The sequence below is a fragment of the Anser anser genome, assembly GCF_964211835.1.
Source record: "Anser anser genome assembly, chromosome: 14".
In the NCBI taxonomy this organism is placed as follows: domain Eukaryota; kingdom Metazoa; phylum Chordata; class Aves; order Anseriformes; family Anatidae; genus Anser; species Anser anser.
In genome coordinates, this window is record NC_139735.1 from 19,490,768 (window position 1) to 19,506,890 (window position 16,123).

General features: G+C 40.4%; 1 protein-coding gene across 2 annotated transcripts in view; it reads left to right on the plus strand.

Moving 5' to 3' along the window:
* Positions 1-664: 664 nt before the first annotated feature.
* The window catches only part of IL12B (interleukin 12B), a gene marked incomplete at its 3' end in the record, with an annotated part of 148,507 nt that continues 133,048 nt past the window's right edge, over positions 665-16,123 (plus strand). The window contains exons 1-2 of one of the 2 annotated variants that reach the window (XR_014572448.1): positions 9,352-9,506; positions 13,594-13,794. Of the gene's footprint in view, positions 2,377-9,351; positions 9,507-13,593; positions 13,795-16,123 lie in introns of those variants that run through there. The other variant, XR_014572447.1, reaches the window with a different exon arrangement.

Below are 16,123 nucleotides of genomic sequence, written 5' to 3' on the forward strand. Positions count from 1 at the left end.
GCAACTCACAGCTTGAGTGCTGCTATTCCTACAGACCTCTGTTTCTGATTCACGATTCTCCTCCACTTCTTATTCAGACATTTATGGATTGGATAATGAGCATAATGGGTTGATACTTAGCTGACTTTTCAGCAGAATTATAGCAGATAGCTTGACAGAGGTACGGAAGTTCTGGATTATATCTAATGAGAATTTAATGAACATTTTACAGAAAACAAACTTACTGTTTTGTGGTTGCATGGAGCAAGAACCATCTATAAATTTGTGGTCAGGATAGCTTAAAGTTCATTGCAAATTTCCTCTTCCTAGAATAGGAACTTCTTTCTCAGCACCATGACATAGAGCCAGGAGGACACAAATGCAGTTAAAGGCTTGTTTTACAAGTGAGAATACAGTGCAGAATTTTAGCCAATTGTGAAGAATAACATTTGGTAGCCACTTTGATCAGTTAAGAATGATAAATAAAATTTCAGCACACTGAAAGCCTGTGCTGATGCCAAGACAGTACTTGGGAAAATTGGAGAAGATTCCAAGATTTTGGGACCCTTAGAAATTGACACAAATATGAGCCAGTGTTAGAGGCAGACAGTGTACTGATGATGCAGGACTGCTGTTTGTGGAAGAGGGTATATTTTTCCAGAGGTGCCCAGATTATACTCAGCCCCTGTCTAGTGTCTGAGCTGGGCTGGATCTCTGACCCCCGCGACAGCCACACTGCCCGGCTGGCTGCTCCTCACCTGGAGGACTCCAGTTTCTACATTCAAGGCAAGCCTGTAGCGGGGAGTAATCCATGGACACTTCTTGGTATCCTACAAGTTTTTCAGTGCTGGCTGCTTTGCCAAGGGTCCAAGGTGCTGCCTCTAGCACGTAACTGGGCCTGCGCCTGGCAGCAGAGAGGCCTGCACTGTACATGGCTTCACATGTGCCCCTGGTGCCTCCTGGGCAGGCTGGGGGACCTGTCCTCACTGCGGAGTTGCTAACCAGAGCTCTCCGACCAGCTTCCTGAGGCAGGGCTACACAATGTTCTTGGCCTCTTAGGTGCCTGACAGTCTTGATTATAGAAGCGTTCTTGCAAACTGCTTTTATTTTTAAAAGCTCTTCTAACATCTCCATTGTTTGCAGATGAGGTTTGACATTCAGCAGGATGAAAAGCCCTTGCATCTTTTCATCTCCTAGGCAGTTCAGGTTTGGCTGTGTTATTAACAGTAAAAAGCCATGAGTTCCCTTCTCTCCCTTATCTTCTCCAGCACAATATTGCCAGGCTGATAACTACAAACACTGAAACTAGACACAGACCTGGGTCTCTCTCCCCAGAGGTCAACAGCAGTACAAATTGCAGTGAGGACTAAAAGGACAGAGAAAGACCGGGCATGATTTAGATACTCTCCCCAGCAGTATATACCCGCTATATGTCCAGCCTCCCACTTTTCCACACCTGAAGTAGGGGGTCCTAGAAAGAATGAATTAAGGAGGTTGAGGTGAGCTGAATTTTCCCTTTAATATACCTGTATTACATATGCAGTTCCACCTATCATAGTAGCAGGTGTTAGTTTATCATAACCATGTGGCAGCAGTTAAATTTATTTTTAGCATATACCCTTGTCTCCTTCAATTTTCAAAATGAATGAACAATGAGAGAAAAAGTTAGCTTCAGCTTCAATAAACGTGCCTTTTTGCAACCTTTAAGAGTCTGACTTTGCAATTGAAATTAGTTTGATTTAATTTTCAGTGTATATATGATAAACTGAGGAAAAGTGGACTAGGAATTATTGTGAAAGACTTGGGGTCAGGACCAGGATCAAACCTAGAGACTAAACTATGAAGCTGATGTGAGGGAAGTCTCTGCACTTCAGCTGAGCAGACATTAAGCTTTTCATAATGGTACAGTAACATCCTTGTCAAAGGATGCAAAACAAAGCTCTCAAGAATGTGAAAACATCCTCGTGTCCTGTGCTCACACCACTGGCAATAAAAATAAGAGGCTGAGTGTGACAGCAAGAAGTGGGCTTCTCTTGTATACATTAAAAAGAAGCCAAGGAGAGGGCTGAAAGCAGGCGCTGTTATGAGTGGTTTTCACATGCAGTTTTTACGTCTTCAAAATGCGTAAGAGCAGCATGAATGAAAGTTAAGCCAATGTTTGTAAATGGAGTATAACAGAAAGAATTAGAAATACTAGCAAACAACAAAAGGAAAAAGCAGAAATTTGGAAGGCTACAAACACTCCTGGCTTACACTGCAATCTTACTATCAGGGATTAAGGAAGATTTTCCTCAAATTGACTCCACCTGGCTGCTTAACAGCCTGCCACCTGTGGTAGTGTTGGCTGGGGTCAGGCTGGATTTGGGGCTGGGTGGTTATTCTGTCTCATGAGGAAGGGTAAGTCCTGTCCCCTTTTGATACTCTGATTTGAGAGCACTGTGTGCATTCAAAAATATTTTACATTTTACAGATTTAGATCTTACAAAGCTAGTTACATAGGGACTGCGTAGATAAATTCTTCTCTAGGATAACAGATGATGGGGATGATGGTTAGGGGCTAATGTAACGTTTACTGCTGGTGGCAGAGAGATTTCCTGGCTTCAGTGGGCCTGAGCTAGTGTGGATAGGCCAGGTTTGCTGCTGGAAGCTTGCTGGTTTTCAGAGATCATCTGTCAAGGAAACAGCCAGTTTTCTTTCTGACTAATTTGTTGTTTCTTTGCTAGAACCTTTTGTTTAGCATCTGTCTTTCCCCTTTGTATTTGCCATGAGCTATGGCTAAAACAACAAGCGCATCGTTGAAATCCTAGGGACTAGCAGTGGCTGGGTTTTTAAAAGAATCTGAGTGGAAGAAGAGAATAACTCCTAACTCTGTTCTTGCTTGTGGCTAAGAGTTACTGGATGTTTCTTCCTTATCCAGCAGAGACGTCTCCCTTCAGGCTGGCTTTATTTGAATGAATGAAATCCTTAGAGATTAAAATACTATAAAAATTCTGTATAAAACTGGGAGGGTATGTGGGAGAAAGGATACAACCAGAGGTGGATTAATAGTACAAGTAAATAGCTCCAGGCAACACATGTCAGTCATTTCCTTTGGGATCTGCTTGACCCTTGTTGAGTAGGAAGAGCAGCTGGTTTTGGCCTGTAAACCCACAGATATCTCATGACCTCTGTGGAAGTTCATTGCCTAAATGCTATTTCTTGGACCCAGCAGCATCAAGGGACCTACGGAAGCTTTGCTGCTGATGTGTTTCTACAGATTTCTGCCTCTGAAACATCACCCCTTGGCAGAGAGAGGGCTCAATGCTTATGATAGGGGACATCACTTTCTTTTTCACATCACCGTGCTGTTGACAGAGCTGAACAGGAAAATCATCTGTTGGCTTGATAAAACAGATTCAATGCAGATGTCACTGAGAGAGAAACTTTGAAGGTTTACCACATGCAAAATACATTGTCTCTAACAAGACGAAAAAGAAAATAATCTCCTTTTAAAACTTAGCTGTATTTGAAACATTTCTGGTTGTGACAAGGAAATAGAAAGTAATCTTAGTTCTTTTCTCTACCCAAACTCGAATAAGATATCAGAGAGTTTGCTGCCAGAAATAATTCAGGGAAAATAAAGATGTCACCTGAAGAGTCAAGTGGTTTCTTTTAATCCACCGTTTCACTGGCTGTTTCCCTACCAGTGTATCTGCTGCTGCAGTTGACTTAAGATAGAAGTTTGTATTTGGTCTTTGAAAAGCTGAAAATAGCTAGAGTCTTTACTTTGTTTTAATGATCAGTGCAAAATTCTGTTGGAACACGTCGCTGAAGTGAGGTATAGTCATTGAAATGGTTTCAACTTGCGTCTGTGGACATTTTATTTATTTTATTTATTTTTGTATCCCCTGACCTGTGGGAAAATGTTATTTTGAATATCAGGATGAGGTCATGGGACTCAATGGAGAAAACATCACAGAAAGAATTAGTTTGGTTTTCAAACTAATCAAGATACATTATTTGGTATTCTGAGCCAGCTATATTATGACTGTGCTAGACTTCCTAAATAAGCTCTTTAGAGAAATACAAAATCTAGTAGAAAAGATTTATTGGTGAAGTACCATATGAATGTGTATTTGCTTTTGTCTTCTTTGTAGACACTAATTTGTCTTTCTTCTCCAAAAAAAGAAACCGTTTAGGCCAATAGGAACTATATAGGTTAATAGACTCAAAAGAGTTTCTTATGAGATGCTACTAGAAAGACTGCATTTTTAGACCATTTTTACATCAGCCTTAGGGTGCTTAGTCTATGGGAAGAGTATAGCACCACTCAGACAAGTCTTGGTACAAGCAAAAATGCTTCCACAACTATAGAAGCCACTGAGTTTCACTGAAGATCTTTTCCATAAACTAATTGAGTTACACATCACTTTCTGAAAGAGGAGAATTCAAGGTAATCAATAACACAGCTAATAGAACCTCTCCTCCCAGGAAAGAAGGAATGCTAATGAAATGTTTGTAATACGCACGCTACAAATCATTTGATTCCTTTAGCTAAGCTGTTTTCAATATCAGACTATAGGAAATCCATCTGTAACAGGGATGAAATGGCACTGTCATCTGCCACTGAAACACATGCTGTACTGACTTGAAAGCAAAAACAGTGGAGATGCAACATATGGCATTCATAGCAAAAGCTTTTCTGAAGTCTGCTGTGTGCATTTTGCTGTCATTACAATCAGTTGTTCTTCACAGCCTGACATTTAGCAGAGTACACTACAGAGCAGTCAGAATTCAGTTTCAGTAAGGAGGTATGAAAGCAATCTATTTTTTTTTCTTTTCTAAACTAATGACAGCTTTGCTTCCAAAGGACTTGATTTAACATCCAGAAGCTGTGAAACCTTTTCACCATGTTTTGTTTCGTGATCTGATATTCCAGGGAAAGGTAACAAACTTCCTATAGTGTTTGAGTGCCTTTTCATTTGCTGTAGTGTGATACCAGTTACAATGAAGAAGGGAGCGTACTTTAAGACATCATTTCAGGCTTATGTCAGACATTTGCTGATGAAGAGCTGTAAACATGGGTGTGTAAACTCAGAAGTATAGCAGTCTTGCCTGGATAACTGGTGATGATTTCTCGTTTCAAAAGGAACAATTTATTTCTTCCTTCTACATAAAATGTCATGTGTAATCTATCCAACAGAAGGTCAGCCTTTCCTTCCCAATATTCTTTCTGAAATTCTATCATTGCTAGGAAGGAAGAGTCAGTCTTGGGAATATATTCAAACCTAGCCTGAAGTAAGCAAGTTTAAAAGACAGCTCGACCTGCTGAAGAAATCCCAGTAAAGCAAGCACAGTTCGATCAGCACTGAGCCTCTTCCCAGAAGCCATTATGGACATGAACCCAACTGCAGCAAGTTCCTTCTGACTGTGGTTAACCTTAGCATTTTTTTCCAGGCTTTCAGGAGCCATTGGCCAGCTGTCAGGTATGGCAGCAGGAATAATGGTTATGTGTCACATAGTCATTCCCCGGACAGGAGGATTATAAGGCTGTTATAGTAAGAGTTAGGCTCTTCCTTGGGAGCTCTCTCATGCGCAGATTGGTTGTGTCTGATCCCTCCAAGGTACTGGAGCTCTGATTTGCTCCCATCTCGCTCTGGGTGAAGGGATGCTGGAGAGTAGGACAGCATTCATTTGGGAGCAAGGTGTCAGGAAGGAGAAAGCCCTGGGAGACAAGGACCTGCACATACGCTTCTGTGAGAGGCTGGTGAGAAGATCTGACTGAAAAAAATAAAACTCAAGTGAGGTAATAAATCAGAGATAAGGAACAGAGAAGGATGTGAGCACAGAATAGATAAGCCTGTTCTGCAGACTTCTCTGTAGCTGTCCAGACCTGCAGGTCCTCATCAGCCCAGACTCCATCTTACTGTTTTTGCCTGCACAATTACCAGTCAGACTAGGAAACAAAACCCAAGGGACTGGGTTCTGTAACTTCTGAATTGACCACAGTACAGACCAGATCTTCTACTGTATTCATACAGGAACTAAACACAAATCCTAAGCATTGTGCAGCATGGTTAATTGGAGTTGTATTACTTAGAGTTTTCCTTTACTCATGGCTGAGAAAGGGATTTTTCTGGAGTTTCTGTTTTCTTTTTTTCTGCACAGGAATGTTTTTCCATTACTATTTTAGCAATGGACAGTGAATCAGTATGTCCATTAGTAGTCACAAGAACAGCATTGAAATGATTTTGTTACTCATAAGGATATAATTTAGTCTCTTGTGGCCCTATAGCATAATGTGTTTCATGTTTTTGTGTTTAAATCACAGGTAGTTAATGTCTTGGAAGTCTTAAAAGATAGTTAATTTCTGTTTTTATAAGAATTCTACCATTTTTGGTCTACCCATCTCTGGGATGTCATTGAAAAATGACAGACTGACTTCATTATAACCAGGAAAATGAGATATTCCACCTAGCTTCTGCATGGACACATCTTCCTTTTCAGAGGTTCATAGTGGAGCACAGAGTTTTCTGATGACTCGGATTAATTTGTTGGTTGTCTACACAAACGAGGATGCACTCAACTTTTAGAGAAGTAGTCATTAAAATTTTCTTTTCATGTGTATGGGACTCAACTTTCCACTGAACTGATTCATTTAAAAAAAGTAAATGATTTCTGGAAGAACGTTCGGGAGAGCAAACAGTGCCTGATGTGGAGGAGCAAGTGGGAGATCTGCCTTGGTGGGCTCAAGTTATTTGCTAACAGCCAGCAAATTTTAGCTTGCTTTATCAGCAAGGCAGAGCAATCTACCTCTAGTTGCTCTCAAGTCTGGGAGCTGCCGCTGGATTTCCTTGCGGCAGAATTGCCTGCCATGGAGCTCTGCGAGACCTGTTTAAGCAGTGGTCTCTCTTGTACAAGAAAGACTTGAAGCTGAGTGTAAAAAACACTGGAATTATCTTCCTGGCAAGGTGATTGATGCCCCATGCCTGCCAGTGTTCAAAAGGCATTTGGATAATGCCTTCAATAATATGCTTAACTTTTGGTTAGCTCTGAAGTGCTCAGGCAGTTGGAATTGATGATCTTTATAGGTCCCTTCCAACCGAACTATTCTATTCTCATATGTGTTTTGCAGGAAGAAAAATAAATAAAACAAAGCAAAACAAAAAACCCAGCAGGATAAATATCTTAGAAATGTTTTCTTGGGTATAGAATTTTATTCAAGTATTTTTATTAAAGACAAAGTCTTACCATAAAAGTTACCTTAACTTTTGAATGGCCATAAGTAAGAAATGTTGCCAACCTTTCCATTTCTGGAAGAACCACCCGTATTGTTCAATTTCAGAGTAATTTTACATTCCAGCAACTGTGATGTAATTACTGGCTCCTTTTCTAATTCATTTTAATAACTTTAATTATAATTTCCTTCAATGGTCAATGCTTTGGACACATCAAATAATTATAAAGAATTGCTATGTGATTTTGCATTAATGAATATTCACCAATTGTAGGGATTCTCAATATCTTTTGTTATTAAAATGTTCCAACCAGAATGAAATTCGATGATAGATGAAAAACAGAGTGCAATGCCCATCGTTTTGTAGGTGATTGAATAAATAAGATGATATTGTTTTTTAGCTTCATATCTGTCGCAGAAGATGGACAGATCAGCACTCTGTTTTGCTCAGTGAAATGGAAAACAAGAAAATAGTACAACAGGTATTGATTAGAAATGGGCTAAGACACAAGAATGAGACTTGAATTTTAAACATACTAAATTTTAGGGAAATGAAATTTGAATGAAGAGAGGGAGGAAAAAGGAAAAGGCGAGGAGTTTGAGTATCAAAATGGTACTTGGCGATGAGAGCTTGGCTCAGACCCCCTTTTATTTCTGAGTGGAAGCAATAATGTATGGTACTCCGTTTGCACAGCTGTTCTGCATCACTACTGTGCAAAGCAGCATTAAAGTGTACTTACGTACACTGAAGATAATTCTTGAGGCACCTCAATTGCTGTGTTTCCTTTTGGTGTGGAGTGGTCTAAAACTATATTTGGAAGCAACTCTGAAATGGCAAAGTATGTCTCTATTAACGTCCCAGGAAGTTTTATTGGGTTTTGTTTTCTGTTAAATGTATGGGAGGTCAAGGATAATTTATTGGTTAGATTTGCAGATCTAAGACACTGGCCTCAGTTATATCTCATGGGTATTGCATATTGTGTGGGTGAAGTTTTGTTTGTTTAAAATCCATAAATAAGGAAAAGGAATCTAAATTCGTTGTCAAACTGGAAAGAGAAGAATCTACAGCACTGGGAAAACTGGTGAAAACTCTTGAGGTTCTCAGAGATCTCTTCCCAGACTTTGACCTTGGGAGTGTTGAAAATGGTGCTCTTCGGACTTACAGAGCACAGGGTTTGCTACGCAGAGCTGAGATTTGGAAATCATCAGCTAGTCCTTCACACACATCCAGTCCTCTCCCTAAGCACATCCTCTTTCTGTTGGTGGTTCCATGAAAGAATAACTGTTCTATTTTGCATAAATTGTGAAAAATACAAATATATATATATAGATATATATACACACCTCTTCTAAGCTACAGATGTGATTTTACCTGGTTATTGCATTTTATAAAATGTCTGCACTGTGGGAAAATGCTTATAAATCTGAGGTTGCTTCCCTGTCAAAATATTGAAGATTTTCTGATAACAGTAAATATGTGTTTGTTTCTGTTAGAATTTCATCAGTGGTTGTTTTTCAGATGGTCAGAAGCTCAGCTAACTTTGTAACAAATGCTACAGATAACTTGTTGGCATTGAGATCATCCTATGCTAAAGTTTATGGCTCCCTCATGTCATTCAGTAACTGCTTTTTCCAAGTTGTAGTGGATTACCAGCAAAATTAAATATGTTAGAAACAAGTTTGGCATGCACAGTGAAAGGGTGTGAGAACAAGGTTATGTTTTCATGAGAACAAGTGTTCTGTTATGAAATAAAGATAAATAACGAGAACAAACATTGCATTAAAAAATGAGAATTTAATGAGCTGGAATTGTGCTCAGTCCCATGGAAAGCTTTTTTTTTTTTTTAATTATTTTTTAACATTCTATTTATTGTTAGTAAGTGACTACTTGAGTGCATTACCCAAATTTACATCTGACTGTTTGATAACATGTACCAAACTTACATTCACTTAATATAGATTACAGGTTTGCATGGAAATTTACAGCTAATTTCCAGCCAGGATGGCTGTTCTTCTTTATAAAGCATTATGATTATAATTACAGACATGTATTTATAAAGTCACAATCCACATTCTTTCTGATGAGCAAAGAGGTTAACATTCCATTAATGGAAACTTAATTAGATCAACTTTTCCCATTCCGGTCTCAAGTGTACACCAGTTCACTGATGAGAGTTTCTGGGAGGAGACCACCGTTCCTGGTTGGAGCCCGCGTTGATGAGGGGGCATTGTCATGAGGAAGGCTCATTCTGTAGTGCTTCTGGATCCGTGCTGTCCTAGGAGCATCCACCATTTGGGATGAATTACTGAGGTGAACTGCAGAACATTCTTGCAATTTTTTATTTTTAACTGGCATGCTTTATTCTTATGCTCTGGCTTAAAAGAAAAATGGAGAAAACTAGGGTCCAATTGTTGTCCCTTTGAAATGTGGAGATGAGCTTCAGGGGAGTCCATTCTACACTGTTCACCTAGGGAGATGTTCGGGATGTAGCATAAACGTGGTCTCCTGTCCTTTCTGTTTGATCTTTTCAGAGGAGAGCCATTTACAGCTGTGCTCAAACAGCAGCCTGTTTCTCTCTGTTTCTTTGAAAAACATCTTGTGTTTCACTTGCACTTTGAATGGGCAGATGGACAACTGGATCACTGAGTCCAGCCTAGTGCTGGCTGTGGAAATTCATCCGGTTTCTGATCATCAGCCCCCCTAAACAGCAGCAAAACATATTGTGCTTTAGTGAAAGCATCTGTGTGCCTGGTTTATTGGTGAGCCTGGTTTATGGAGTTAGTCACACGTACCGTCATCTCCAGACACCAGCCTTTTTCTGGCTCAGACTGCTAAAGAGAGGCATAAAGAGTTTGGCTGTTACATGAAAACCTGTCAGTAAGAAGTTTCAGCCCAGAGCCCATCGGCTGGGAGTGCAGTAAGTGAGCTACAAGCCCAGCTTTACAAGTGGAGAGCGCTGCTTTCTCCTGCTTGGGCACCGGCGCACAGAAGCTGCGGGACAGGCTGGCGAACACGGTGCTTTTAGCACCCAGCTCTCTGCAGGAGGGTGTTGCAGTTGTCCGTAAGTTGCCACAATAGAAAGCATGTGCACAAAGCCTGTAAACTTAGCACTAGAAGAAAAAATTGAAGCTGTTAAGGCAGAAAATCTGCTTTAGCCAAACTGAAATCCTTTACTGCACTCCCAGCATCTGTCTCTCCCTAGCACAGGGAGAGAGCGTGGTATAATTGTCTACCACTAGTCATTGAAAGACTATCTCAGCATTGAAGCAGGCTGATAATTTTCTTTTTCAGATAAATATAAATTTTTCTGCCAAAGTAAGACTTTTACTCATCATTCATGAATTTACAGTATCTTAGCAAAGGGACAGAATGTACTGCAGTGGCTGACAAGCAAATAGTTTCATAAATAACCCTCTTGACACATGTGAGATGTTAACATTTTTTGAGGTTTAGGCAGGGCTTGGGGCAGAAGAAAATTTATTTGCTTGTTTCAGTTTTAAGGCAACTGGGTCTTTTATTTTACCTCTCACCAATGGGTAGAAGTATCTCTGTTGGAAAGAGTCTTCTGCTCTTTCCAAGCAAGCATACCACGATGACTGACATTTGGCTACAGGTGAGAGTTTCCAAAAAAAAAAAAGTATTATTTAATTTCAGCTAGACTGAAATTTCAGCTAAACATTTAATTTGATTGATAATGTCATGTGATTACAAAACAGGGAATATACATTGAGTTGTAAATAAGATTTGCAGTTCTTCAGTATCTTTGTGCCGTAAATCTATATATCCAGTATATGAACAGAGATATATAGTTCATGAAGCAGAATAAGAATCCTCTTCAACAGAAAAAAAGTGAGTCAGTCCCTGTTGTAAAATGTTTACAGTCTAAGGCATGGAGACAGAACAATTTTTTCTAGTAGAAGACCTGGTGTGAACTGTCAAGGCAATGCTTGTAAGCAAAGACCGATAGAACTGAAGCAGTCCCCTTGGTCAGACAAGAAACTAAAGGTTATTCCAGAGGCTTTTTAGTTTTGTTTTTAAATAAGCAAGAGAAAAGAGTTGAAAGGAGGGGATGATGGCAGCGTGACAAGGAAAAATAGACTAGAAGAACAGAGTGCTCACTCAAATTTAGACAATTTTTTTTTTTTTGGGGGGGGGGGTCAAAACTAGCTTTCATCAGAAAATTATCTGCTTTTCAAGCAGTTTTTCAATGACAAAAAAAAAAAATCAAGATTTTCTTTTGTGAATATCCAGGAATATCACTTCCCTTGAGGGCCAATTTTTAACTTGTCTGTGCTAAAGCTTCAACAGACTTTCAAGGGCTTACCTTTTTATTTAACAGTCAGGTGAGACTTAGAGGCCATTCCAATCACTTGCCATTGCACAGAAGTGCCTGTCAGTTAACTTTGTTTTTCTTCAGGCCAGTAACTGTTTCTTCCACTGAATGCATAATGACTATGATTCAAAGAAACAGTGTTGATATGTCCAGCGGTGCCAGGACAAATCTCACCTATTTGGTAGTTTAATATGAAAGATCTGAACAATCATTGAATATCTGGTGCCCACAAGGTACATAAATTTAGCAAATATGTTGAAGGAATTGGTGCCTCTGTACCGATGATGGGTACACAAAGATAAATGCTCTCCACAGCCAGATTTCCCTTTCTCTCTGTGTCTGGCTGAAGATGTTTTTCTGCCCTTGTTTTTGTGCACTTCTGACTTTATCAGCCCTCATGACTGTCTCCAGTGACACTTTACACCTCTTTTTTTCTTTTTCTTTGCTTTTGTTTTTTGTTTGTTTGGGTGGGGGAGTATCTGATTTTATTTTATTTTTTGGCATGTGCTGGTTTTGATCCTCTGCTAGGTTTATCTATTGTTTACTTTACGTTTTTGGCTTTTAAGAAGCTGTTGTTTTCTCCTCAGCTATTTTTAGAATGTCTGTTGTAGTCTGATTAAAAAGAAATAATTCATGTCCCTGTATTAGGAGCTTTCTCAGGTCCTTTTAAGACAGAATAGAGCATATCAACAATTTCTGAATGACCATGTGATCATCCCAGGAGAACTGGAATAGAACAAAATGTCTTAGTGAAATGAATTTTTTGGAATTTAATCATCAGCTGCGTACTGTAGATCCGCAAGGGTGCATGTTCTTCTAAGCTACCAAAGTTAATTGCACTAATAAGAGCAACTCTGCTTCCAGCTACAGGAACCAGCTCAGTTGACAGTGGCTGTTTGGCCCGTTGTACTGATGTTTTTACCAGAGGGAACGCTCATCGAAAGGCAAAGCATAGTTCAGGGGCTGTGTACTGAACAATATAAATAAGGAACGGGAAATGAAATTACAAGTTCAAAAATATAACAAACCAGGAATCAGAGAGACAAAGAAATTAAAATATTTTTTGCCTCTGTACATATTGTCTATTAAGAATCCAGATTTATTTAAATTATTTATTCTAGGAACATGTTATATTTATTAAACATCTGCAACCTTGTTCAGGAAACACAAGCAACCATTGACTGTTTAAAGCTAAACCCAGGCAGTTCAGTGATTACTAGGAGTAAGAAAACCTTTATCCTGCCATGCGGTGTGCACGGTGGGGTACATGTGGGCACAGGGACAGGCATAGTTATTCCGTCAGTGCTACTGCAATGAGAAATCCCCCTCAACTCAGCTCAAACAAAGGGTAAAGTGAAATTGGCTCCTTCCATCCATGCATGCTGATGCAAGTAATCACGGTCTTTCTTCCCTGGGGCTACAGTCAGGCATGAACTGCAGTCAAATTGGGAACACCTGGAGTTTTTACACCAAACTCCGCTGTTCCCTGTGCGCTGTCCATGCGGTGGTCTATAATGAAGGGGATTTTCCCTGCTGGTTGCCCTGTCTACAGGGGAAAGCTCTGCAGGAGACCGTGGTCAGTGCCCGTGCTCGTGCCTCTTCTTTGGTGCATGTGGGCAGAGCCCCGCGGCCCTGCGGCTCCCCACGGCTGGGCAGCAGCAGCAGCTCCTCGTTCAGCAGCCTCGGGCAGGGGGCATCACACTTGACCTGTCCTGTCTTGTTTTCTCCCAAAACACAAGTAATGGCTTCAGTCGTTGGAAGCTGTCTCGTGTTTGCATCTCTGTAAGCATCCCGAGATGTGGTGTGTGGAAGTAACCGTGGCTTTGGGACTGGTAGCTATATTTATGAAGCAATTTGTAAAAGGCTGCAGTGTTCATGATGTTGTAGAGAGCCACCTTGTTGCAACTTGTTTCTGAGCCAACTTGTACTAAGAACATATGGAAGTAAGGACATGTGGAGGTGCATGTGAGCTAAAGATGTGCTATAGTGCTTGTGGGACTGGGAAGAGTCCCCCTCTGCCCACCCTGCTGCTAACAGCCCTTTCCTACACATCTGGTGTTGCAGATACTGAGTGCAGTGGACCTTTGGTCTCGCCCACGCTGGTATTCCTTCTGGAGAAGTCAGCTGTAGTGCTGTTACAGACCTGTTTTGTAGTCCTGGACAGCATCCCAGTGCAGAGTGAGTGAGAAGGACTAACAGGGCAGGTGGAGGAGGAGTAAGGACCTGCAAGGGGAGACTGAGGCATGTTGGCAGAGCCGCTCTGAGGTAAGGCCAGAGAGCATGAGGGGCCTGGTGGAGAAGTGTGTGCGTGCGGGTGCTGGCCCGCTCCCTTCAGTGCTCTCAAGTACAGAGAAGCAAATTCTAAGAAAAAAAAGGAACGAAACAAGAATTCTTCTTGAGTCACTCTAACTGAGCATGATTGACAAAACGTGCATGAAATCATACTATTCCTTCAGATAAATTCTTAAGTTTCCACGTTTATATTTAAAGTCATGAGGTCACCAGTTATAGGCAGTTCCAAGAACACATAACATATTTTCCAATCTGAATACCTTTTTTGGTATTGCCCTTCTAAAACCTTGACAACTGGAATAACAACAATGTCATTCGAACTGAGTGACAGCTGGACATAGGGAAGAAGGGAGGGTGCGTTAGAGTGGAGGCCTGTTACAACTGAGTGGAATACTTTGCTGTCATTGACATAGAGCAGGGAGATGATACACTTCTGCAGATGAAGAAAAACTTTACAAAAACTGTCTTGAGCCTGTCTACTTGTATGTCCCACCTCCTGAAATGCAGAAAAAAGTTCTGTTTAACATCAACATAAATGGGCTTCCTGAAGTGATGCAAATTACTTTGAAACTGCTGAGTGCTGTTATGCCACACTGTACAGAAGACCTTCACCAACCCTTCCCGACAGCTTATTGTTCTACATTTCAGCAAACATGTCTTGTCTTGGATTACCAAGTGCCTCATAAATGTAGTTAATATACAAAGGGTCACATTTTGCTTTTGGATGAGTACTGGAGTTACAGTTTCATTAAGAACCAGAGGACAGCAAGTAGTGTGCTTTTTGCACATTTAGATGGGCACACATTTTGCTTTTGGTAAATTCTAGGGAGCTAAGAAAGAAATTGCCAGTGATAAAGATCAAGAACCAAAGCCCTACTGTTCACATATTATTAATAATAATAATAATTTCTTTCACAAGTTCATATATGAATCATAACAGCTTCCATAAGTGCCCTGTAGTAACAGGATAAAATATCTTCCTGTTGGCAAGCTGACTACTCACATTTGAGTTCAGTATACCCTTGTAAATTTACTTCTCTGTCTATGCCTGCATTCTGAAATGGTCATAACTCCTTACCCCTATCTCTATGGATGCATTTTTCCTAGCATGCTAAAATGGCCCAGAAGAGAACTAGTGTTCTAATCTGAGACAGCTTGTCTTGCCTGCTCATTGTCTTCCGGGACCTCCATCAGGACTGTGCTGGCTGGGTCCTTTAGTGAAAGATACCTGAAGGAGGGGAATATCTGGTGAACATGTAGTAGGACATAAATGGATTAAGTGTTATTGCTCCTATAAGTGCAAAGGAATCTCCTTATCAGTTTTCAGTTGCAGTACATAATTCAACTCAGTATCTGTGGAAGTGCAGTGATTTCAATTACAGCATGAAGTGATGTACTGCACTCAAACTACTGTCTTGCATGCAATGGATAGGATTTATACTTCTCATATTTAAAATGCTTTTGTGTGTGTGTATGTGTGTGTGTGAGAAATTGACACTGCCATAAAAATAACGTTTTGTTTTGGAGTGATGAGCAAAGAGTGGAACTGAACTCAGAGTGACCTCTGAATGTGGCTGGTCACTCCCATGCTGCACCCAGAGGCTTTTCCTTGGGAACAGCCACACTCAGAAATCTCACTGGGTTGAGAGTCACCCCATCCTGACTTGCAGGAGTGGAGGTGTCCTTTACAGTGCATCTCCTCATTGTTGTAGAGGGTGCCCAGACAATGAACTAATTGTATAGCTTGAGATAACCAACGTTAAATTGATAAACCTGACTTCCGAAGTATAAAGCTGTAGGCTTATTTTAAACCGTGCCTGTTTTCTGTTGTTGATCAGTCATGTCGCAGCAGCAACCCTTAAATTTCAAAATAATAATTTAATTTATAGGAAAGTCTGTATTACAGCCATATTTAGCTGTATCTTAGGGGAGAAATAGTAAATAAATCAATGATTAGCTAAGACAGTTTAATTAAGGCAGTAGATACTAAAATCTGCTGTTATAACCTGCAACTTGATGAACAGCTCCTGGGCATGGCCAAGATGCGCTGCATGATGCAAAGTGATGCGTGTCTTAGGTGCTCTGTGGGAATTACTGGGATCAAATGAATTTAGCCAGTGTCTTCAAGTCTGCTCCCAATGTGTCAAAGCAGGCTGGTTTGGTGTAACTTAAAAGCCATAGTTAACCTCCTTGAACTTCTGGGATTTCAGAAATGTGTGATTAACAGTGAAGCAGGCCAGAGCAGTATTTTTTCATGTCATTCAGATGCATCTTAGTAGGTTTTGACTTACCACTGGGGTTT